The 17,664-nt window shown below is 40.3% G+C and overlaps 1 protein-coding gene across 5 annotated transcripts in view; it reads right to left on the reverse strand.

Annotated features, from left to right (window-relative positions):
- Positions 1 to 17,664, reverse strand: part of NOL4 (nucleolar protein 4) — a 195,909-nt gene that overhangs the window by 90,608 nt on the left and 87,637 nt on the right. The window contains exon 1 of one of the 5 annotated variants that reach the window (XM_086740775.1): positions 11,982 to 12,061. The exons of the other annotated variants lie outside the window; for them this stretch is intronic. The gene's annotated coding sequence lies outside the window, so the exon portion shown is untranslated. Of the gene's footprint in view, positions 1 to 11,981; positions 12,062 to 17,664 lie in introns of those variants that run through there. 5 annotated transcript variants of the gene reach the window in all.

The following is a 17,664-nucleotide window of genomic DNA, read 5'->3' on the forward strand; positions in this document are numbered from 1 at the left end:
AAGGTAATTGTTGGGGGTACTTTGTTCATCCTGCTCTAAGAAGCTGAGATGGGAGAGGGGCACATACACAGCCCAAACAGACACTGATGCCTGCAGACTCCAAGGCAGCATGCACACAGGTTAAACGAATACTTTGAGTGGGCTGCCTGTTGATAGACCATCTCTGACAGTCACAGTTACTGTAAGATGGGTAACTGTTCTTTCTAAAAGGAGGAGGATGGATGTGAATGAGTTGAGTGGGATGAGTGCGACTAAAGCTGCTGGCTGTGCAAGTGCAGGCTGCCATAAAACCCACTGTTAAAGATTGTCTGCCAAAGTCCTGTACGACAAAGGTTGCTTTAATCTCTTTGGGCTGGATACCACCAGCCCAAGTCTTGCTAAACACCACCTTCCACTTTTAGGGATTTGATTCATTTGAACAGGATCACTTACAGGAGACAGTATTGCAAACCAAAGAGTGACAGACTTCAGATCAGTTTTGAGTTCCTATCCTGTTCTCTTCAACCTTTGGCTTCAATATTGTATGGCTTCAATATTGTACGTGCTTTATTTTTCCTATGTTAAAATACAATTTAATGAAAATAATACTCCATATAAACAAACATTTAAAACTAAATTAGTTACATTTCTTCTGTAATTCCACAAACCCAAGGCATGCTAGCAAATCTTCCTAACAGGAGCTATTCAGCAGACCATTTTGGGAGAGGAATACCATGAATCAGACAAAAGGTAGTGTAGAGTGCTGACTCACAGAAACTTCTGTAGTACGAAATAATTATAGAGACTTTTCTAAAAGAACTGATAAAAAAGCAAGGTCACATTTCACTCCCACCACTTTTCACAATGACCGTTTAATACCAATTTGTCACAGTTATGTATTCGGTTATGCTTCATTTACATCACAAGTCATGTTTCAAGCAAAAGTTCAATACATAACTTAAAAGCCAGTCAAAATCAACTATATCTATTCATCTTCTCCATTCCCTTTTATATTACAACAAAGAATAGTGGTTGAACTAATGGAGATACAAAGGTGATTTCAGACCCTCTATTATTCCCCATTTCATAAAGCATAAGAATGGCCATAGTTGGCCAGATCAAAAATCCATTTAGTCCAATATCCTCTCTCCAGCAGTGGCCATTAGGAGATGTTTACAGAAAACTATAAGGCAAGCGCATACAATTCTTCCTCCTCTGGCTTGCTGAGCCCTTAATAATTTTCAGCCCAAGGTCCTTCCGAGTTGGATGTGGTTTCTAGCAACATATTGATGCTCAACAGTTTTCCATGCAATATCCAGTCTCTCTTTCAACCTGCATAAACCTCAAGCACCTTTCTCTACTCCTGCAAAAAGTTACCACCACTATTTCTGTGTCCACTAGAATGTTAGTACTGTGTCATGGAAACAAGGAACCAGAATTAAGAGGTGGGCAAGAGTCTTTCCAGAGAACAGGAGTGGGGGGCGATGTCCACAGTGCTCAGTCCCTTGATTTGCAATGACTGTATTTACTTCATTACAAGAATAGGCATTAATTGTCCTCTTCAGCTAAGATCAGTAATGTTAACAATTTTTCTTCTCCTTTTGATACATGTAGCTTTCCTGATGTGGTACTTGGGGGTACTTGTGGATGAGAAGCTCAACATGAGCCGGCAATGTGCACTTGCAGCCCAGAAAGCCAACCACATCCTGGGCTGCATCAAAAGAATTGTGGCCAGCAGGTTGAGGGGAGTGATTCTGCCCCTCTACTCTGCTCTTGTGAGACCCTGCCTGGGAGGCCCCAACATAAGAAGGACATGGACCAGTTGGAGAGAGTCCAGAGGAGGGCCATGAAGATGATCAGACAGCTGGAGCACCTCTGATATAAGGACAAGCTGAGAGAATTGGGGCTGTTCAGCCTGGAGAAAAGAAGGCTCTGGGGAGATCTTCTTGTGGCCTTTAAACACTTGAAGGGGGCTTATAAAAAAGACCGGGAGAAACTCTTTAAACTCTTCAGCAGGGCCTATTTTGATAGGACTAGGGGTAATGGCTTTAAACTAGAATGAGGCAGATTCAGACTGGATATAAGAAAAAATCATTTACATTGAGGGTGATGGAACACTGGCACAGGTTGCCCAGAGAGGTGGTTGATGCCTCATCCCTGGAAACATTCAAGGCCAGGTTGGATGGGGCTCTGAGCAATCTGATCTGGTTGGAGATGTCCCTTTAAAGGACACTTCCAACCCAAAATATTCTATGATTCTATGTGGTTGGCTTCTGTGAATCCAGCTATGGAACTCACTGCATTGAAATCTGACTCTGGAATGTCGATCAGTGTCAGTGCAATGCCAACCAGTCAATCCCTCACTGTTGTTTTCAGTGGTGGAGGAATAGGTCAGGAGCTACTTCATATGATCACTCACCCACGTATTTATGAAAAGAAAAAGAAACAAAGCAAACTATAAAACTAATCCTTAGCATTGTCAACAAGAATACAGTAAATTTTGTAGGTTTGATATGCACATGCATATACACAGTGGAATCAGCCTCAGCCAGGCTGTAAATCTTCTTTCATTATTAAACAAACCCCTCAGTAACAGTTTTTCCATGGATAAATGTCTCTTCTTGTTGGAGGCAGAAAACAGGCAGATATTTTATTCAATTACAACATTAAATAACAAAACAGTGAACAACTGCCACTCCATGACATCAGCAACTATCAGAAAAATAATACTGCCCTGTCAGTCAGTGTTATAGAAGGGCTCATTTATAAAACTGCATGAGTAATTGCACGCTTACTTTGCCTGCAGAGCCACTGTCTCTGTATACATACAGGGAGATGAAGCAGAATGGCTATTAGGAGGATACTGCACATGTAAATAACCAACTGAATAGCTCACTGGGTGCACAGTAGTCCTATTATCACTATGCATCTAGTTTGTACTTGTGCTTTGGCATTTCCACTTCAAAACATATAGCCCTCACTGCCTCTGGGGAGAAAAACCTCTTGTTTCCTCTTTAATCTGGAGAAACCTCTAGGGCATTTTTTGTGGCAAAGGCTATATCAAGTAGTTCTCAATTCAGAAAATCCACAATTCTTCTAAAAGTTTTTATGCTGCGTATGGGATCATATTTAAACGTCCCAGTGTCATCTGGTATTGAGAACTGAGGCTTAGAGCTCCATCTCTGGACAAGCATTGCAAGAACAAATTCTCAGCCTGGTAATATATGGATGATGCTAGAGGTACTGCCTTACACTCACCCCAAACAGCACTCCAGACTTCAGAGCAGTTTATTGATATCAAGCTAGGAACGAAGGAAGGCTGGGAGACAGGCAGGCAAGCAGGGCTCAGGACAGACTAACTCTGACTTCTAAGAATCACTGAAATTCCAACCACGTACAGAACACATCAGCAACAAAGACGTTTAAGATGGCAACATGTTCAGAAAAGGAGGAGAAATGTGAAGCCTTTTCCTTAAAGTAAAAGGAGGTAACCTAAGAGATCTTACCATCTCTTTCTTGCCCAGCCTGGGAGAGGCTTATATTGCTCCAGCTAAAGGCTGCTGGCAGGAGCAGCTGCCGTTAGTCCTGGCAGTAAGGATCTGCTGCTGTGCCAGCAATAGACAAAAGAATAACATGAAGTTCAGGTTCGGCACCTAAATATCAACCCAAATGGAGCTTAAAGGATTTGTCTTAAACTGATCTGCCACTTGGACCTAGTGCATGGGTGTGATGTCCTATTTTACTTCGTCAGGATCTGCCAGAGGACGTAAGCAAATAGGAAAGATCAAGTTGGAGTCAGTAGAGGAAATTCTCTTCAGACTGGGTGCCTCAAATATTGGCATTTTTAATAAAGCCCTTAAGAGTCTAAAATTTAGCCTACCAGCTTTGGCGTGTCAAGTGATATCAGTCTGTATTTCCTTCTGGAAGGGTGAAGTCTGAGTACACCCATGACAAACGATCATAGAATCATAGAATCTTAGAGTGGTTTGGATTGGAAGGGACCTTTAAAGGTCATCTAGTCCACCCTTCCTGCAAGAAGCAGGGACATCTCCAACCAGATCAGGTTGCTCAGAGACTCATCCAACCTGGCCTTGAATGTTTCCAGGGATGGGGCATCTTAACAGCTCTGCACTACCTCAGCAAGCTGCTGCCTGCTCTTCTATAAAGGCAACAAGGATATAGAGGAGGACGACTTTAGATGACTCATACCCTCTCTATCAGAGAGGGCATAGAGAAAGAGAGCAGGAGCCTTAAGAGCAAATAGAAATGGCTGCTTTGAGTTTCATACATCCTTAGCAACTTTTAACCCAAACTCCTACTTGGGCTCTCCAGCACAAACTGCTGGATTTGCCCCTCTGCTATTTTCCCAGCAGAAAACTGAACAGAAGTTTCCTCTTGAAATATGAAAAAAAATATATATCTGTTAATATTTTGCCCATCACTGGAAGACTACAACGAAGTAGAAATAAGAAAAAATCTTACATACTCAACGAAAAAAAGAAGAGAACTGGGAAAAGGTATCTGTACTTTCCCAAATGTAGGAAAACTAAGAGTTCTGCTGAAGTTCAACAGATGCTGTTATTATATTTTAAGTGTTATTTTAGAACCATTCTGAAGGAGACTTGCAAACATTCTTTGCTTTATATTTGCAATGTATACACAGTCTCAGTGGCTATAAAGTAGCTGTCTAGACACATAAAACAAAGAGAAACACTACGTTCAAAATGCCTCTATATTGAGTACCTCTATAATAATTAAATTAGTTTAATTGAGTTGATCGCATAACTCTCAGTAACAATATTTCTACAAATAGTTCAGACTCATTAGACCCTTTATCACCAGGTTTGTAGCTCTACAGTTCAGGATTTCAGAATAACAATCTCATTTTTCTGATTTTTTTTTAACACAGGAAAGTATAGTTTAGAGAATTGTATCAAGCAAATTAAAGCTGTTTTATTGTTATTCACAACTGCTAGGACATGAAAAATGCTTCATAACTGGAAGTTAAAATATTTCCTACCATTTTCATAATTTTGTTTCTAGTTTTCATTCTATAATGTTGGTAAAATCAGCTGGTTTTTGCAAAAGATTTGATTTTCACTTTAGAACAATTCTGCCACATCCTTTCTAATCAGTTCTCTCCACTTGTATTAACCTACAGGCGTTCAGGAAAATTTCCTAACTCATCAGAGAGTAAAGTAAGTGCTTCTAATACTCACCTACTGAAATTCACTTTAAAAATAGGTAATAAACATGTAATTGGGGAGAACTAGAAGAAAAATACGTGGAATATGAAGTAGGAACTTACAGACTTTGTATTTCACTGCAGTTCTAGCATTATCAACAGTGAACTAAAGCTTCCTTGATATATTAGGAAAGTGGATGTTAGTGAATCTGAGAAGTCAGAACACTAAATATCCAAGTTTAGGACTCCATTAGGCTTGTAGTTCCCTTATTTGCTGACTATGATGTAATTAATGTTTTTGCTGAGAGAGTCTCAGTGAGTCAAGTGTAGGATTCTGTTACAGATAGAGTGAAGGTTTAGAAATTCGATGAAGAATTCCAGAGCTTGGAAAGTTGCTATTGCAAACTTGAGTAAATAAGCCTGTTTGAGGGATACAAATTATGTCTCTTTTCAATCCAGTTCACTTTTTATTCTGTCACTTTAAAATATTTAAGGATGTCCATGGCAGCATGTGCATTACTGTTTCCTGATTTAAACATGCCTTGGGTAACTATACTAAGTGGTCTCCTCTCTGCTTGAGTGAAAACAGTATTCTGGTCACAGAAGGCAACACTTGATAACAAACTTGATGGCCTTTTCCATCTGGCAAGCAATCATTTTTTAATGTTACATCCATTATGCTTTCCTAATTTTATTTTTCACTGTATCAAGTGAAAGTTCAAAATATTCAGCATCTACAAAGGCTAAGCACCAGTCCAAACACAAGTGAAAAAAATGCAAAAGGGTGACAACAGTCATTGATGCTAAGGAAGCTTTACCTGAACGCAAAAATATTGCCACTGAGGTGAAGGACATTAACATACCAGGAGTCTCCCTAGTATGTTGATTACGTGAGATCTACTCCTCTCTCGTGAGACCCCACCTGGAGTACTGCATTCAGCTTTGGGGCACCCAACATAAGAGGGACATGGACCCATTGGAGTAAGTCCAGAGCAGGCCACGAAAATGATTAGGGGGCTGGCATTCTCTGGGCAACCCATGCCAGCGTTCCACCACCCTCATTGTAAAAATTTTTTTCCTTACATCGCATCTGAATCTACCTCCCTCTATTTTAAAACCATCACCCTTTGTCCTGTTGCAACAGGCCCTGCTAAAGAGTTTCTCCCTATCTTTACTATAAGCCCCCTTTAGGTACTAAAAGACCACTATAAGGTCTCCCCAGAGCCTTCTCCAGGCTGAACAGCCCCAACTCTCTCAGCCTGTCCTCACAGGAGAGGTGCTACAGCCCTCTAATCATCTTTGTGGCCTCCTCTGGACTCGCTCCAACAGGTCCACATCCCTTTTATGCTGGCGGCTCGAGAACTGGTCGCAGTAGTCCATATGGGATCTCACGAGAGCAGAGGAGCAGCATCACCTCCCTCAACCTGCTGGCCAATGTGTAAGCAGAAAATGGTTACCATCTTTGATTCTCCAACACATAAATGAAAACATTTTGGAAAACTCAAAGGGCAGCCTTTCTAAAAGAAAAATCTTCTCTTTATTACCTTGTGTCAACTATAGCAGCTTCAATAGAGAAGCATTTAGAAGGCAGTCTAAAGCTATAATGTTAATCTTCAGAAAAGTTTCTAATATTTCAAAGATATTCTTGGCATCCCCCTTTAGGTAAATAGATAAACACAGTTTTTCAAGTTCCTGATGCTCTCTCTCCAGTGTTAGCTGAAGTCGCGTAACAGTGGGTTCCAGAGTCAGTGCCTCTCTCCTGTACAGTGAATATCCTGTTGTATACATGTTATCAACAGAGTAAAGAAGAGAAAAACACATACAGATCGAAACAGAGCAATTATCAATGATGCAGAAAATACCTAAACTCAAGTTGCTGCACTGCTTGATTGAGACGAGAGGTTTGAACGTGCATCTCTCAACCCTACGAAAAAAATCCTATGAGGCTTTTGGACTTTTGGTCCAAAGTCTTTCAGGCTGAACTTGAGAAGCCTTTGAAGATTAAAATTTTGTCAGAATTGCTTTAATTTCAACATTATCTTCTTCTGTTGAAGAACGCCTGAGACAGCTCTAATTTGAAATATCTCCAACAAGTGGCAAAAACCACTTGACAAATGTGGTAAAAATCACTGGTGTGGAGTTCCTTTTATGTAGATGTCATTACCAGATTCTCAAGTAGTCTGTTTTTCCAAAACGCATTCCTTTTTAACTTCAGCACTGAAATCTGCAATTTCTGGAGTTTCCTGCACTACGGGTCCCTGCCAAACTTAACACCACAGCTGCTGCTGCAGGAAATTAAGATAAAATACAGCGAGCAGACGCTGAGCCTTTGTATTGGAAGTGGACTTCTACTGACAGCACACTTGCAGACAGTAAGGACTGGTACTGTTAATGCAATTTCTGCATCACGTGGTAACCACAATATGAGCCATTAAAAACAATCTTCAGTAGTTTATGTAGTAGCAAAGAGTAGAATGGAAGGACATCAGTGAATATCATGGCACTCTTGCCCTTGGACTTGAATATCCAAAACACAGTTTTGATCAGATCCTGTTTGTTTTGCTGCTGGCTGGAAGCATTCACAAATCACAGGTGCAATCAGGACTGCTGCTGTTGTTGCCATCAACCCGCACATATAGTAGTCATCTTCTCCTCAGCATGTTTCAGAAAACACTTTCAACCATAATGACTAGAGAAATTACCAACTCAAAATGACTGATTATCCACCTAAAGACAGACCATTAAAGTGGTCTATACCAGCATACACTAACTAATCTATTGTCAAGAATAAATTTGCAATGAGAAATTAAAATGCACTCTATGTGAAAAGACTGATCACTCAAATCTTGAGTTCACATTCATTCTCCTATCCCCTGTAAAACTCCAGGTGTACTTTTCTGGCAACAGAATGACAGAAACTCTGGATTCCCATTGTGTAACTTTCTACTACAATTGTAATTTTGGTATTACTGATATTTTAAATATTTGATATTTTGATACTTGGAATCTAAACTAAACCTCAGCATTGTCCTAGAGGATGCATGTACACTCCTCACGCTCCTTGTAGCCACCTGCTGTCATGGCCTCACAAATGACCTCTGGAGAAGATAAAAAAAAATCAGTTTACTCTGGCTAACAGTATATAAAACTAATATAACGGAGCTGTAACAAAAACAATTCCACTCCTTTTAGTATTAGGGCTGTCAGCCAGTATCTCAGCTTCCACTAAAAACAAAGAACTTACCCAGAAAATCTTAGTTTCTCTCCCTCTGTATTTGGCCCTGCTGAAAATTAACATTGCTGTTTTGCTTAGCTCTTCAGCTGATATAAAGAACATATTATGCAGAAAGCCACAAAGCCAGCAGCATAGCACTGAGAAAGTACTTTTTAATTAACTGCTACAAAGCTGGCCAGAAGAAAACTATACACAGGGCTGAAATCTACCTTTGGATGCAGATGATCTTAATCTCGCTCGGGCCAACAGACGCCAGTGTGTGCAGCCTGGGAAATAATTTAATCCATTAAATTCATGCAATTTACATACAATTAGTGGCTTTAGAGTTTTACTTTTGAGGAGAAACAGAAGGTAAAGGAGTTTAAAATAATAAAAATATTCCCATATGGCTGGCTATTACTGTTTCAAATCAGAGCAAACTGTCAACTAAAAGACACTTTTAAAATCCTTGCAGATTTGTTTAAACAAAAGAAAAATCTAAATATTCATCAAATATTTAAGCTTATGTCTAAAGACAAACAAAACCTCAACAGAGTTAAACTTCCTTTTTCAACTGAAGATACCCTTTTTTTCATGGAGGGCCACTTCTGCTACCTTCAAATTGGCCATTTATAGTCTCTTTGGAAACATGACATATATATGTACATTTAAAGGCATTAAAGAGGCAGAGATGCCTCAGGAAACAAAATGCCTTGCAACCAAGAACAAATACCACCGCTATTACTGTTTTCTTATTTAAATGTGAAGGATAAATCTCAGATATAGAGATGCACACATTGTGTGCAAAGTTTGTATATAGTGTAAATTTGTGATTTCAGTTATTGATTTAATGAGAACACCAGCAGTAAGATCCCTGCTGGGACAGAACAGAGTTTGAGATTTTATCATATTTGTGGATGTAAAAAGACGACCAGGTTCTGTGAGGTGCAGCGTAACACCCAGGAAGTGCTGAACATCTTATCTATCTTTCCCTGAATGAGTACCTCAATGAAAGAGGGACAAATTGTGAGTAATGAATTCCAAATGGAGATTGTAGGCAGAAGTGGTGCTGCACAAGTTGGTGGGGGGACGGGGGCGGGGGGGGGGCATTTTTTGTAATAGTGAGAAAGGTTTCAAGGAAAGAGAGAAACACACTATCAATAATATTTTTTCTGACTGACATCATAATTCAAAACCTTGATCTAGTGGAACAGTATATACGTTACATCATCCTACTTACTTTTATGCACATAAAAGAGGCATCTGAGAGCATTATGTTAGCCAGTTCAACATCTAGCCAGCAGATAGCCTGAACTCTAGGACAAGGAGAAGGCAGTTCAGGAAGAGGACCATACCCACTGGGAGCAAGAATGCTGACCAGAAACTGAATGAAGAGAAAAGCCTGGGCAGAGGAGTGACCCACTGCTGTGGGGAAGTCAACAGCTCTCACCACAGGAGAGTGCCGTACAGAAGCCCTGGCAGATCACGCTGCATCGATTAGTTTTAAGAGTTTAAGAATTCTGACTTTTTTTTGTATACAACAAGCAGACACCTCTGCCTTTTAGTTTCTGGTAACTCAAGGAAACTAATTTTACTCAATTGAATCAGTTTATACAGGAACTCCCTCAAGCTGGAGGTCTGGACTCCTGAGCATGAGCAGTGTCTACCCATTGTACCTGCCCTGGTGTAACACAGTCCCACTGCTACTAGGAGTGTTCACATCCTTTTCTCAGAAGAGAATGGAACACAGGTTATGGGTCTGGGTGCACGATTTGAACCTCACTGCACTTCCTCCCACGCAGCTAGTCCTGTTTATAGGTAATGCTTAAAGTTGTCTAGAAACATAGATAAGAAATTCCACAGTCCCTTTGTGAAAATTCAGTCTGAACAAAACTCAGACCAACTTCCTAAAATGTCACATTTTGCAGAAGACAGAAAAAGCTGAGACAATGTTTGACCAGCCAACATTATTCCATATACAAGTTAAAAGCAGGAGGAAAAAAAAGGTAAACAGATCATTACTTTGAGACAAAAAAAAAATCCAACATTTTGGTTAATTTAATTTAATAAATGACTTAAAAGGTTCCATATCTTTTGTGTTTATTTCTATAGTCCTCCACCTAATAGACGTACACTGGCTACTGAGTTTTTTAACTACAAAGAAGACAGACATTGTATTTGATTATCAATGTTCTTACTATTTGGTAAACTAGTCAAAAAAACATAAGTTTTCAGGGAAGACCGCTCATATGCTAACCAATTTGGAGCTTATGTGTGACTCTTTCTGAGCTGCCCTGGAAGGGAGGAGAACTGTCCCTTCACTACCCATTCCATGGACCCAGGTCTGTGGAAAAGCAACACGGGGCTCTTCCATCATATCAGTCAAGATGCTTTCTCTTTTTATTCTACAGACACACCTAGAAATACAACATATGCTGTTTCTTTAAGCAGACTGAGTGTGTTTATTAGGTTTTTGCAATAATAAACATTTTAGATACAAGAAAAATACCTATCCTTCAAGGTGAAAACACGTCTTTCACTTCCTCAGTGTTATATTAGCATCAATCACTAACGGGCCTCATTAAAACAAAGACCTCATTTGTCTGCATATGTATATGTATTTAAGTATTGCAGAAACACACATGCACACACACATTTTACACATGTAAAACAAATAGATCTAAGTTAGAGAATACTGCTATATATTAAATAACCATTAAAAATAAAGTTATTTTTTAATTAAAAACTGAACAGAAAAAGCATGCATACTAAAAATGTAAAAACACACAGGCTGAACATAGAAACTCTACTGAAAAAAGAATAAGTTTAGGAAAAGCTGACAGTAATAAAAAGCAGACAGTTAAAATCTTATTGCAAACAGTCTAGTTTAAAGCTGGGAGTCTTGAGCATCTATTAAAGTGAAATACAGGACGATATTAAAGAAAGCCAGAGCATTAAAATCATCAGAAGTGGAAAAGCTAGAATACCCTCTGTTTAACTCCACCAGCAAGAAAACAAACACACATTTCACACACTGCATCACATCACACACCACCTTAATTTAGCTACATTAAAATGAGTTCTCTTCAAATAAAAGCTAGTATTATGACTATACCTTTAAAAAGCTCATGTTTTCTCTGTTTGGGTTTTAATACGAAGAAAAAACAAGGCTGAATCAGGAGTTGTAAATTTTCATGCTTAATTTGATAGTTCAGCACTTTTGCAGTTGAGTTTGCAGCACACACAGATCGGTTTCCTCACGCTTTCCCACTTATTTTTCAGCACACAGGAATTCTTAAGCACGCTACACAGTGCACACACAATTTGTAAGGCACGCTCGTCGTCACTTGTTCAGCTTTATGCACCAAACAAGACATGCTTCAGGTTTCTAGGTGCACATCTCACAATGATGTTTTAAAATTTTCACCTAGTTTCCAGGGAACCAAGGCTTTGAATCTATATTTGAAATACCACCTGAACGGGTGAAACATTGGTATTCCACACACAGCCTCCTGCTGTCATTCCACTGGTGGCATGGGACAGTCTTCACCAAGACTTAGAAAACCTTATTCAATATTCCTCTCTGGAGGATCTGACACTTACTGTGAATTCTGCTCTTCAACTTAAATACCAGTGTCTGTGGCAGGCCAATTCTATCATTGCAGATACAGCATCCCTCAGGCGAGGTCCAACCCTTCTCTCGCAGTGCACCCAGGGATTAGCTTGACTTCCCCTAAATTCTCTCCAGTGCACAGTACGAGCTAATCTTTCCTGTAGGAAGCAGGAGATGGGGTTGCCATGACAACAGAGCACATTCTAGCAGTGGGACCACTGAGATGAGCTGAAAAGACGACAGTGAAACATGCACTCAGCCTTCCTCCAGGGCTACGGGCTTCTTCCTCCAGGATTTAATTCCCCTGCAAGTTTACTGACAGGCTAGGAGCTTGATTAGCTATGTATTTTGCTGGGGGGAGACCACTAGTTAAGAATATGGTTGAGAGATCATAGCATTATTTAATGAAACTGCCATTCCTGCTTATGTTAAACCACTGATTTTATAAGCAGCGTGGCTGCTTTTAAACCACTACTTGTTCATACACATTAGTCCTACGCTTAGTCCACACTAACATCTCATCGTAATAATGAAAAAGAAATAAAGTCACAAGCCGAGCCCTGCACTTCAGCTCTGGTTTTCCATCGTATTAGCCACGCAGTCTCTCTTTAATGGTTTTACACACATAACACGCACACAAAGAGCACAGTATAACATCTGTGTTTGACGCTCAAAGGTTTCTGCTGATGGGGGAGGGGATACCGACAAAAGCAAATCACAGCGGCCACGTGGCTTACATAAATGACAAAACAGCAACAATAAGCTTTGGGAGCCCTGTTCGTCAAGCAAAAGAAAATTGAGTAATCCATACTGTAAATATCAGCCATTTACTGCCCCAGAATAATGTCTGGATCCTACGGTTTAAACATTTTTTTTCTCAATTAGAATAATAGAAATCTTTTATAGTCCCTGCATTTCAATTATTTACACATTTTTAATTGTTCAATCAAATTTTAATGCAAAGGGTTTCTCTTTGTATTTTAATTTCTCTTACAAAACCACACAACATATTATTGTGGTAAATTCCCGGAGGCCGGTGCATGACTGTGTCTTCTCCTGTTATTTCAGACACAACCGTGTCTCAGTGAGTTTTCACATTAAAAAAGCAGCAACTGAGAACATCAGGCCAGTCTCTAATAATGTTTTTAATTGTCTGTTTGCACAGAACAGACTCCTTCCTCCTTTGTGCCTTCACTCTCAAGCACGTCACACTGCATGGCCACACGCACACACGACACCCCATCAGCAGGCACGATACACCAGTCCCCTCAATACCTGCAATGGCTTGCCCTATCCGAGTACTAAAAGAGCTGGAGATGAGTCAAATTTACACCATCCAAATCCACTTCTTTCCCTGGAAATCTTGAAAGAAATGAACCTCCACATGACGGTTCCGGACACATGAAAGAGAAAGAGCCCAGAGGCTGCATTTAGCCAGAACTCCTGTGGGTAGTATGGGAGGTGGGGGGGGTGGGGAGGTGCAGACAAAACCCTGGGCAGATGTATAGCAGCTTTCCCTGTACAGCAAGTCATACCGGATAGTTGGCAGCTTAGTGCCAACTAACAGTCTCAGCAAACCGCATTAAGGCCAGGAACAAGGCTTTGGTTGGAGAGGGAAGGTGCCTTCTCAGAGAGGAACCTTGCTGCCCGGAATGGGTAAGGAAATTGCCGAGAAGTCTAGGGGGATGGGGGCATGGGGAAGTCCAGGCTGGACTTCCAAGTTATCATTAAAACACTGTCTTTTTCCTGGCACTATACTAATTGCATTTACAGTGAGAAGCCTCCAGACAAACCCCAACCAAACAAAAAGCATACAATTTCTCTTCCGTGGCTAGGCAACACTGCACTTCTGTAACCTTGAAAAGTATCTCAATGTCATACAACTCTTTCAGTTTTACCTTAATGTGGATCTTAGCGTGCGTCAGGAATACACATGCACAAAACAGTATCCCTCAGAATCTGCCGGCTCTGACTCATCCCACCGCTTGCTACAAAGATGAATTACACCACACAGTATAGCACCTGTATTTATTATCATCTAATTAGTGTTAGTTTTTTCTCCCCCCCCCCACTTTTCCACTCGTGTTCTATGCAACTGGAGAAATGCCAAATCATGTAAACGACATATGGTTTTGCTTTTGAAATCATCCAGCCAGAATTCCCAAATACTGAAAAATCTTTAGCTAAACAATTTTCAGCTCAAGAAATAATATTTTACACCTTCAATTCCACTGGGAAACACTGATATTTGTAGGCATGCAGATTGGTTTTGAGGAAAAGGGCATATAATCAGATGTTGAATGATGTTACAGATTTTTCCTGTCATATACTGTCTCCTCACAATGTGAAAAGAATAGTTAACAACAAGATCAATACTGTGAAAATAGCTAAACTACTATTATGGTTAATGAAAGCAAAGTTCTGTTTCTTTTTTTTCACAAACTATGACTGTAGAAATCCGTAAATATTGCCTTTAGTATGCAAACATTCATTTCTTAATGCTCATGTGCAGGACTTCTGTTTCATAATACTAAATCATGTGTTTCTGGAAACTCAGTTTTTCAACGAAACACAAACTGTAAGTACTATATTCCTTTAGTCCTTGGATAGGGAACGGATTCCCCTGCCAGCACCACAAACAGCTGGTACCCATTTACTAAAACGGGCCCAAATTAACTCTGACCATCTTCTTCTCATTTCTGCCTGAAACTCTTTGGGTTTTATTTCAGATCAATATCCTAGTCATTCCCTCAGCAGGAACACACCCCTTCACACACATGTGGAGAACCAGAAATACTTTAAACTTGTGAATGTCAGAGATGTCCTGGAACATCCAAGAGCTCCCAAGTATCCATCCTTTTGCATATGTATAGCCTTGGGTACACCAGGGAAAGTAAACTCTTTTAGTCAACTCAGGTGGATCTTCCCAGAATAAGGAATAAGATAAAATGAAAGGTGCTTATATGTATTTAAGCGACCTACTCCGACTAAGCAGTAACACGTACCTGTAACATACTAGGACCAAAGAAGCACACTTCTAAGGCTCAAGCAGAGTAACCAGCCCTAGGTCCTCAGCAGAAACAAGCTGCTCCCACTGCTCTCGTAGGTCTGCTCTCTCTTTTTTGAAGGTAGAGTGTCCCTTTATCAAGGGTGGAGTCTCAATTTTGCCCTCTGTCTACCCTTGTCTTTGGGAGGTGGATGAGAGGTGAATACACAACAGCCACTTTTCCTCTCGGCAGGACACCCACGGTTTTAAGACAAGACATGGGAGCTCAGAAGACACATCCTATCCTATGCTTCTGCATGAATTCACAGCTGTGGCCACAAATAAGGAGTCTGAGGATTTCATGTTGAAAATAAACAGGAAAAAACCACAGGAAAATAAAACTCTATATAGGCCCAACTTGAAAAGTTGACACAGGAAAGCGAAGGTTTCTGGTTTGATTTCCCATCTTTTTCTTTACTCTGCTTAACTGTGAAATCACCATTGAATTCTCATTCTTCTTATAGAATTTCTGTACATAGCTGTTCACAAAGTCCTTTGAAATTTCTGGATGAAAGGAAATACCAATCTTTTTTTAAAAACTATTCATTTGAGATTAAACAGTGCTAAATGCTGAGCCCTGAACAAAAGGTTTAAGCACGTGTAAGTCTTGCTGAAACAGAGCAACAGTGCCCAGTACTTTACACGATCAAACCCGTGATTTGGGGTTTTAAAACCCCTAATTCCCTATTCTTTCCTTTCTCTCTTTAAATACATCCTGGTAACTCAGATCCTGCTTTTGTCAGACGAATTCCTGATATGAAACACTGAGTGACCTTCAGTCCTAGTGCAGAGATAAATCAAGGAGAAGCCTACACCAGGGCAAGCTGTACTCCCACCTTCTGACAGCACTCAGTTTGCATATTCTAAACACAGAACTAGCAGTGCAGAGCTAATAATCAGAATACACTTAAATATGTAAATGAGAAAGAAAATTTTTGCTTTTGCACTTCAAGAGTGTAACAAAACTGTTCCTAAACACAGTATTTTTTAAAACGTATCATATAATTAAGAGTTTTCCTCCTGCAATTTTATTCACTGGGTAAATTCAACTATCCTGTGATTCCATGAGTTACACAAGCTATTTTTTGGCAGCACAGTCTCTGGTGAGTGTGACCAATGGTAAAAGATTACATCATACTTATGTCTGATAGACATTCTTATTTAAAAAGAGGATCTATAGAATATAAGAGTGACTTTGAAATACACACAGTTATTGCCAGCAATGAGCCCTTACCACTCTCCTGAAAGAGGATAAGAACAAATGCACTCTCCTGACCCAGGCAACAGCTGGAGACAAGACCCAGAACAGAGTGAGTATGTCTCCCTGACCTACCCTCCCACCACCCAGCTGCCTTTAGGTCAGACAGTTCCTAAACCTGACCTTCTAGATCTTGGCTACGTTGTCAGCTTTGTGGACCACACTAGGAAGCTGGTTCTGGCCTTTGGACCAACTAGAGAAGACTGACTTGTGTCCATGCTGCTCAGGGCAGGACTAGCTTTGTCCACACTGCATAACACTTAACTCATCTCATCTACCCCTCACTGCAATAAAGACATTGAGATGCTGGAGCATGTCCAAAGAAGAGCAATGAAGCTGGTGAAGAGTTTGGAGCACAAGTCTTATGAGGAGTGGCTGAGGGAACTGGGGTTGTTTAGCCTGGAGAAGAGGAGGCTGAGGGGAGACCTTATCACTCTCTACAACTACCTGAAAGGAGGTTGTAGTGAGGGAGGTGTCGATCTGTTCTCCCAAGTGATAGGATGAGAGGAAATGGCCTCAAGTTGCACCAGGGGAGGTTTAGACTGGATATTAGGAAAAAATTCTTTACTGAAAGGGTTGCCGGGCATCACAACAGCCTGCCCAGGGAGGTGGTGGAAACACCATCCCTGGAGGTATTTAAAAGATGTGTAGATGTGGCACTAGGGACATGGTTTAGTGGTGGCCTTGGCAGTGCTAGGTTTATGGTTGGACTTGATGATCTTAAAGGTCTTTTCCAATCTAAATGATTCTATGATCTGCATGGTAATTCCAAAGTAATCAAATGATGAGACAGGCATATCACAGTTCTCCACAGCAGTGGCTGTAAAATCACAACAGTGACATTGCATTGTGATGTCCAAAGTCCTTAGAGGGACTTAGTTGTCATATTCCCAAGAGGAGCCTGAATGTGAACTGCATGGGCATGGTGTGTATGATCTGCAGATCAGACCCAGGTCTGAAAAATGCAAAAAGCCAATGAATAGCTAAAAGACTAATTCCTGCCTTTTAAAGCTCTTCAAGGAGCTCCATTAATTCCTCTTTTTAATTTGAGCCTATATAAATATTTAGCATCTACAATATCCTTCCTTGAAACACAAAAAAAAAGTATCCTCTTTTACTTATTCTGTTCATGACCTCTGTTAATTCCACCTGACAGCCCACACATGTTATATTATGAGAGACAACAAAGAATTCGTCATTCTTAATCTTCTCCATGCCATTCATGACTTTACAAATACCAGTCATGTCCTCTTAAATTATCATTCCTCCAGATTAAAGAGTCATAGTTGATGTAGTTCCTTCTCTCAAGGAGACAGTTTTGTATATTTGATCTTCCTTATTACCTTTCCCCATACCTTTTCTACTATAT

Source organism: Chlamydotis macqueenii, chromosome 2 (assembly GCF_036417535.1).
Source record: "Chlamydotis macqueenii isolate bChlMac1 chromosome 2, bChlMac1.mat, whole genome shotgun sequence".
Classification (NCBI taxonomy): domain Eukaryota; kingdom Metazoa; phylum Chordata; class Aves; order Otidiformes; family Otididae; genus Chlamydotis; species Chlamydotis macqueenii.